Raw genomic sequence first — 8,675 nt, 5'->3', positions numbered from 1 at the left:
GTGGGGCATGGAGCGCCATTTGACAGCCAAAGCAGAGAAGGAACCCCCTCCCCACCAATTTGTTTCTGGTTATCTCATAGCAGGGGTCTAGCGCCAGCAAACTTTAAAGAACTCTGGCTGCTGAAACTGACCAGACTTGTGGGGCAAGCGTGGGGTGGCTGCTGAGTGACCCCCGATGGAGGCAAAATGCATTAATAACTAAAAAAAAAGCTGCAGGTCGGTTCTGCTGGGACTGTTCTGCTTATTACCAAGCATAAATGGCCTTAGTGGGACTTCTGGATTTAAGGTGGAATGAACACTGAAGAACACAGTGGGGTGAGCCCATGGCACAGCCATTGCTTCTTATCTCTAACCCAGTCCAGTTTTTGCTGCAGTAGTCCCTTTTCCCAGCAGTGGTTCTTGCCTGAGTACCTACCAAATATGCACTCATAATAAAAATCCCTGTTGGTACTGGAAAAGAGGGGAGAATGTATTTGAGGCTACTATAGGTCACAACACCCGCTTCTTTGGCTTTCTGTTAATGAAATCGGTGCCAGTGGTCCATGACTCTTTCATCTGGATCCAGCCCACACATTTGAGGAATGCTTCATGAGCAGGTTAGCTGTCTTTCAAATCTGCCATCCCTCGCAAAGTTGTCGGCACTTGTAATTAATACTATTTCCTTGGCTTTCAAACTGTCCGCTGAGGATCCATTTTCTGGAATGGAGACTTGGGCTCATTGAATTATGAGCATTATTCTACTACTCAGGAGGTTTAAGTTTTGCATTCTGTATCTGTTTCCCCCAATTAGAAAATGCATTGCATGAAGGGTAACTTTACATGGCAGAGGGGATCTTCCTTGATTAAAAAGAATCCCCCAGAACTGTTTTCAGTATATTAAATAGCCTTCCCAAAGGAGCCCCGTGGCGCAGTGTGGTAAGCTGCAGTACTGCAGTCCAAGCTCTGCTCACAACCTGAGTTCGATCCCGACGGAAGTTGGTTTCAGGTAGCCGGCTCAAGGATTGACTCAGCCTTCCATCCTTCCGAGGTCGGTAAAATGAGTACCCAGCTTGCTGGGGGTAAAGGGAAGATGACTGGGGAAGGCACTGGCAAACCAACCCGCAAACAAAATGTCTGGATGTCACATCACCCCATGGGTCAGGAATGACCCGGTGCTTGCACAGGGGACCTTTACCTTTTTTTTTACCCAATGGCTCACCATCAGATGTGTTTTCAGGCAGCCATTTCTTCGATTGCCACTCCATCCTCAGTGCATATTTGCTCAGAAGTATGTCCCACTGCTTTATTCTTTGCAAGATTGCTTAGAATTCCACCGAGTCCCCCTGAGATTTACCTCCAAGCAAGTGCGTTTAGGATTGCATTCTCACAACTCAGTCCTGTGTACTCATTTATGCAGAAATGTCCCACTGAGTTCAATGGGAATTATTCCCAAGTATCCAGCATTAGTGGGATATTCTCATAAATTACAATCCTATGGAGGGTTACCAGCCTCCAGGTGGGACCTGGGGACTCCCCAGAATTACTGCTCACCTCCAGACTACAGACATCAGTTCCCCTGGATAAAATGGATGCTTTGGAGGGTGGACTCCATGGCATTGTTCCCCTGAAGCCCCTGTCCTCCCCAGGTTCCATCCAGGAGTTTCCCAACTTGGATCTGGCAACTCTACACCCCCATCCCCCATTAGCAACAAGGGGGGACCTGGCAACCCTAACCCTATGTCAACATTGCAACATCCTGTCTCCATGTAATTGAAGTTGGAGGCAGATCGTTTTGCTGCAGGAGGGGGAAATCTGCCATTTGGCCTTGGATGGCAGGGACACCATTACAGATTCTGAAATGGGGAGAGGTTGAACAAGGTCCTGACACTTGCATACGACCATATGAGAGAGCCAGCACAGTGTAGTGTTTAAGAGCAGCAGACTCTAATCTGGAGAACCGCGTTTGATTCCACACTCCTTCACATGAGAACCAGACTCTAATCTGGTGAACTGGGTTGGTTTCCCTGGCACTACTCCACATGAAGCCGGCTGGGTCACCTCGGGCTAGTCACAGTTCTCTCAGAACTCTCTCAGTCCCACCTACCTTACAAGGTGTCTGTTGCGGAGAGAGGAAGGGAAAGTGATTGTAAACTGGTTTGAGCCTCCTTAAAAAGGTAGAGATAATCGGCATATTAAAAACCAACTCTTCTTCTTCTATATATGAGGTTAAATAAGTTGTATCTTTTAGGAGCATGTGATTGTTTTCATTTTTATGCTAAGGTTTGCCAGCTTTTTAACTGGTTCTGTTTCTTCACCATTTACTGTATCACAATACAGAGAAGTTCAGCATGTAAAGCTTTTCTCGGTCTGGGGATGAAGCAATAGGGCAAATTTCAGTTGCTGGTATTGCATCCTCTTGCGCTGCTGAGGGAGGCCAGCGGCACCAGCACAGTGGCCCTACTGCTTCTAATAACTGCAGGATTTCGGTGGACTCCACATAAGGCAGGTTGCTGTTGGCATTTTAAATAAAAGGGATTTCAAAGGGGACTTAGCCCTTTAGCGTCTCCTTCAGCCACTGAAGGGATAAAAAGTAAAACTGTTTAACTTGGCTTCAATACCAAGACAACAAAGACGAGAACTGAGTTTTAAAGAATCAAGGCAGATCAGAACTCTACACACTTCATATACCATACATCAATAAAGCAAAACTATCCTTTCTGTTCTTAGTTCGGGATCTGCAGGGCCATCCCAATGCAGCCAGCTATATCTCATCCATATTGATCTCATCTATGTTGATCTTTTCACGTGGCATAAATGATAGGAGCGATGTTGCCAATGACATCTTTTGTCCATCTTGGGCCATGACCGCACTAATGACACACCTCCCATTTTCCTTGTTTTCAGTCCCCAAGACTTGAAAACGAATGCTAATTTTCTGATCGCACTTGCACTTTTTGAAAATGTCCTGGAAGGGGGGCAGGTGAGCTCATCTGGGGCACCCAAATCATCATTGCCTTCTCTCCAGCAAGTTTCTTTGCATTCAGATGATCGGCTAAAGGGTTGAAATCCCTGCTGGGATTCCGCTCCTTGCTTTTGTCCTGGATGGGGAGGAGAGCTCATTTGGACCTCAAAGGTCACTGCTGTTTTTTGTTTTTTTTAATTGAGCATTAGGTCTAACGAAGCATGGTAGGAGTGTTATGTCTTAAAATCAGCTGCAGTTGTTTGCCGGTGATCGGAAATGGATGGCAGGGAGGAGAGGGGAGGGAGGGAGAAATGAATAACACGCCTCTAAATGATCGCACCAAGGGTGAAGTCGCCTTTAAAACGGAGAAAGGAAAAACTGCGTCACATAAGCGTATGCGCAAAGCATGGACAATCTGCCCTCTGAAATCCTTTTCAAAATCCAAGGCTTGTGGTGCGATGAAACAAAGATAAAGCGTTTCATTAAACGTTGAAAATGAGTCGTGCGGTCATGGCCTTTTTTCCCCCAAATTCTAACAATGTCGGGGGGTCGATTTCAATTGCGAACACCATGGAGGGGGGAACGAGTTCACCCCCCTCACCCAGAATCAGTGCCTTGTACAGCTGCTATTTCTATTTTTAAAATGCTGGGAAAGATCTGGTCCCAGCTCTCCCAGTGTTTAGTTAAGGATGGATTAAATGGCTAAATCCATTTCTGAGAAATGGCCCTAATAGATTTGGGAAACAGTGATGTGGTTGGTACACATTCTCACGCTGACTATACTTCCCCCTGCTGGCTTCCCCTATTCACTGGAGTTCCTCTCCTGCTTATTGTTTGTGAAAACTCTTTGACCCTTTCCAAATATCTCTTTCCAAATATCTCTTTCCAAGACCTCATCTTTGACCTTGTGTTTTATTTTATCCAGAGACATGAGTTTTTGCTTCAGGGGAGGAATGCACGAAGATAGAATATCCCCAAGCTCTATAAAAACGATTAAATCTCTTTGAAGTCACCTTGAAAGGGTTTTCTTCTGGCAAGGGGATAACATTCCGAAAATTTCTCATTAGGATCCAGCAAATAAAAGAAAGGCAGCTGGGAGAAAGCCTCAGACCTTGCAAGGCCTTCAGAGGCTTTGGGGGGGGGACTTATGGATGACAGGGCACAACACTGTGGTAAGTCAGAAAAGCTGGCTCCATTGGGATGGTCCTGCAGATCCCGAACTAAGAACAGAAAGGATAGGAAATTTGCTTTATTGATGTATGTATATGAAGTGTGTAGAGAGTTCGGATTCTGCCTTGATTCCTTAAAACTCAGTTCTCCTCTTGGCTGTCTTGCTGTGAGTTTGTGCTGGCGAAGTGAGCTTTGACTCATCTCAACTGGAACATTTTGTTGGTCTCTAAGGTAGTAGTAGACTTGAATTTTGTTGGCCGCATGGTATAGACCGATCTTGTCAGATATTGGAAGCTAAGCAGGGTCAATACTGGGATGGCAGAGGAAGGCAATGGCAAACCACCTCTGCTTAATCACTTGTCTTGAAAGCCTCTTGCTGGGGTCACTGTAAGTAGGGTTGCCAGCTCTGGGTGGGAAAATACCTGGAGATTTTGGGGGGTGAAGCCTGAGGGGGGCCGGGTTTGAGGAGGGGAGGAACTTCAATGGGATATAATGCCATAGAGTTCGCCTTCCAAAGTGGCCATTTTTCTCCAGGTGAACTGATTTCTGTCACCTGGAGATCAGTTGTAATAGCAGGAGTTCTCCAGCCACCACCTGGAGGCTGGCAGCCCTAACCATAAGCCAGCTGAAACTTGACGGCACTTTACACACATAGACAAACTACAAATACAGCCACCCACCTGAAACTATCTACAGAGTAGGTTTCTAAAACATGTCTCCCTTAACAATGAGCACTGATATACCATATAGTTTAGTTTTTAACCATTCTAATGGGAAAATACTCTCTCCCTAGTCCACACATGCAAGCTGGAGTGGTTTTTGTCAAGGCAGAAGCCATCTTTTTTTTTTTAATAAATATTTTTTATTAGTTTTTAATAGTAAATGGGATACAGAAGGAAAAAAGGGTAGTGGGTGGGGGAAAGAAAAAAGGATATATACATATATAAGTAAGTAAATACATAGATATTGTACAGCGTTAATATCTCTAGTAGTACTACTCCTTTGTAAAGTGTCATAATACCTTACATTATTAGCTGATTAAGTTTGATCTCAAGTATGAGTCTGCTGGGTCTCAAAAGGTGATATTATTTTTGGTTTTTTATATATTCATAGAAGGGTTTCCATTTGTCTCTATTTCGTTGTTGAATATCTTTCTGTAATGTTTCAGTTAACTGTGCCATTGTTATGTACTCATATGCTTTATCAATCCAAATCTCGATTCGTGGTATTCTATTTGTTTTCCATAGAGATGCTAAAACTACTCTTGCAGCTGTAATTAAGTATTTTAGCATATCTTGTTGATCCTTGTCAATGTTATCCGGAGTTTTACTCAATAGATATAGTTTAGGATCATATATTATCTTTTGGTCGATAATGCCTTCTACGTTCTTATGTATTTTCTTCCAATATTTCTGGACCGATTTACACGTCCACCAACAATGATAGAAAGTGCCTCTGACTTTGTGGCATTTCCAGAAGCCATCTTAAAGGAAGTTTCCAGTTAGTTCCTGCTAAGTTCTTATGGAAAGAGGTATTCATGGCTATTAGTTAAAATGGATACTAGTCATGCTGCATACCTATTCTCTCTAGTATCAGAGGAGCATGCCTATTATCTTAGGTGCTGCTGCAGTCGTCTTGTTTGTGGGCTTCCTAGAGGCACCTGGTTGGCCACTGTGTGAACAGACTCCTGGACTTGATGGGCCTTGGTCTGATCCAGCAGGGCCTTTCTTATGTTCTTATGACTTGATGGGCCTTGGTCTGATCCAGCAGGGCCTTCCTTGTGTTCTTAAGTTCACAATTCTCTGCAGATGTTAGCCACCCCCATCCGTCACACTCTTCAAGGCCATCTATTCAGACCTATGAATTAGCTCACACAGTTCAGCTGTGGATCTGGTAGGGGAGGGGGAACTCACTTTCACCCTGGAAAGTACCATGGATATAGCCCAGTGATCGGTTAAGAAGGTCAGGAGGTTATAGCCAGCATTTTTCTATAAGTATCATTAAAGAGAGGAATCCTGATCTCTTTACCCTTTCCTCCCTATCCCTCCTTGCTGCCAAGAAGATATTTGTATTATGCTCTGGAACACTTTACTATAAGAACCAACTGCGCTGAGTTAGGACTGCAGAAAGTAAGATAGCAAGTCAGTTTTTTTACAGAATCATAGAGTTGGAAGGGTCCACCAGGGTCATCTAGTCTAACCCCCTGTGCAACACAGGAAATTTTTGTGTATCTTACTGCCATTGAACTATATGCCTTGTTTTAATATCTTTTCTTCAGTTTCTTCAACAAAGCCTTCTTTTGCTTTATGGTGTGTGTTGCTCAGGGAGTTACTAAGACCACGACCAGGTAAAGCATGGCTACATTACTGCACCAAGGCACAGTCCGCCTTGACAGCTTTGCCCTTCCTGCTTTAGGAGGAAGGAAGCACAAAGCTCCAAGGACAGGTTGCTGAGGCAGAAAGCCTTCTTCACCCCATGAAGAGATGGAGGATGTTGAATTTAATCCCAAACCGAAGAGGTTGAGCTGAAAAATTACAAATATATAAATTTGAATAAGGTACACATTCAAGTTAAAAACATAGGGCTCTAGCATAGGTAAGACTTTCACATTCAATGTATACAAACATGAACACCTGCAATGTACAATCTTATATTGATCAAAGTAGGATCCAAAAAAGGACCAGACGCGTTTCGGCCTAAGAAGGCCTTCCTCAGTGGTCAGTAATATAGTTATAATTTAGCACACATCCTGATAATATAGTTACATCACAAAGAACAGTAAAAAAAAATGTATAAAAAGCCCTTCTAGTATAGTGAAGCCCCCTGTATGTTTATTTCTTATATACTAGAAATGTCTCACCTTCTGTTGCATGTCGGGCTCCTAAGGATGTGTATACATCAAGCAGAGAGAGAGGGGCTGTGGCTCAGCGGTAAAGCCTCTGCTTTGTGTGCAGGAGGTCCCAGGTTCAATCCCCGGCATCTCCAGTTAAAGGGATTAGGCAGGTAGGTGATGTGAAAGACCTCTACCTGAGACCCTGGAGAGCCGCTGCCGGTCAGAGTAGACAAATACTGACTTTGATGGACTGAAGGTCTGATTCAGTATAAGGCAGCTCCATGTGTTCAATTAAGCAGTGTGATAGGTCAAGTGAATTTAGATATAACACAGCAGACGTTTCACTGTGGCACTCAGCTTCCAGGAGATCTGGAAGATCTGGAGATCTTCTGGGATTACAACAGATCTCCAGGCATCAGAGATCAGTTCACCTGGAGAAAATGGTCACTCTGGAAAGTGGACTCTATGGTGTTATACCCTATTGAGGTCATTCCCTTCTCCAAAACCCTGCCCTCCTCAGGCTCCACCCCCAAAATCTCCAGATATTTCCCAACCTGGAGCTGGCAACCTTAACTAGCTGGCTGCCTTGGGAGATGAGTTTTTCTGATGCCATTCCCTCAGTGAGACCTTTATGCAACCTGCCCTGTCACTACCCATGGTGGTGGTGGTGGGGAGAGTGCTTCTTGTTCCTTCCTTTGGCTGGAACTGTGTGGGCTGTGAGTGAAAGTGTTTCAAAGTGAGGACCCTGAGCTATCCAAAAGCTGATGGAATGGTTGCCTAAACCTGCATCTGATTGACTCAAAGAAAGAAAAGTGATGGGGACTGTCTTGAAGCCAGGCAATATTACTGAATGTTACGGCTGACCAGTCTGGGGGGTGGTCATCACATTTCTGGGCCTTCTCAGAGCAGCCTTGGCTGGGCAGGCAACGAAAGGTGAGGTGTGGATTTGCCTGGATGCTGGAGACTGCTAGTCTCCCAGGCTACCTGAAGTAAACAGTAATCTCCACTGAGCAAAAGGAGAGAAGTTCTTTAGCAACAATTAGTTGCTGCCCATCTGCTGTTCAGTTAAGTTCATCTTAGTTTAACCTAACAATGTGCATCTTGTGTCTTAACGGAGTTCATGCTGAGTTGAAAGTCACTGGCTGGATAAGGCTTGCATGAATTCTCCTCCCCTGGTCACCCCCTGTCACCCTGTCTCCTTTGCCCCAGATGCCAGCTCACTTTCTCAACTCAGCTCCTCTGCTATCTTAATTTAAGTATTATGGAGGGACTGCCATTGATAAGGGAATGCTGTTATCTGGGCAGCTTGGAAATAGATGCTGTTATAAAACACACAGTCAATATGAGTTAATTTTGCATTTCATGATCTCTGAATACACGCTCATCCGTGTAATCTATCCCAGCAATTTGCCCATGAGATAACATAAGTAAACATTACAGAGAGGGAAACTGCGGCCATGTACATTTCAGTTTCTAAAGGTTAAAAGTTAGAAACAGAATGTAGAGATTGCAGCTGTGAATTTCTTGGACTACTAAAATTTTAAAAACAATGACGCTAAGATTAGACCTAAAATTGAGTTTAAAATAATCCAACCAAAACCTGAACCAATGATTATTGTTCATTTATTCTCGATACTGATGCAGTTATTAACCCACATTGTATTCAATCCTCAGCACTTCAAGCTGGCTTTCCCCATCCAAGTAATGGTATCTGGACTCGGACCAATCTTG

This window comes from Euleptes europaea, chromosome 6, assembly GCF_029931775.1.
Source record: "Euleptes europaea isolate rEulEur1 chromosome 6, rEulEur1.hap1, whole genome shotgun sequence".
Taxonomy (NCBI): Eukaryota; Metazoa; Chordata; class Lepidosauria; order Squamata; family Sphaerodactylidae; genus Euleptes; species Euleptes europaea.
This window is presented reverse-complemented; position numbering follows the sequence as displayed.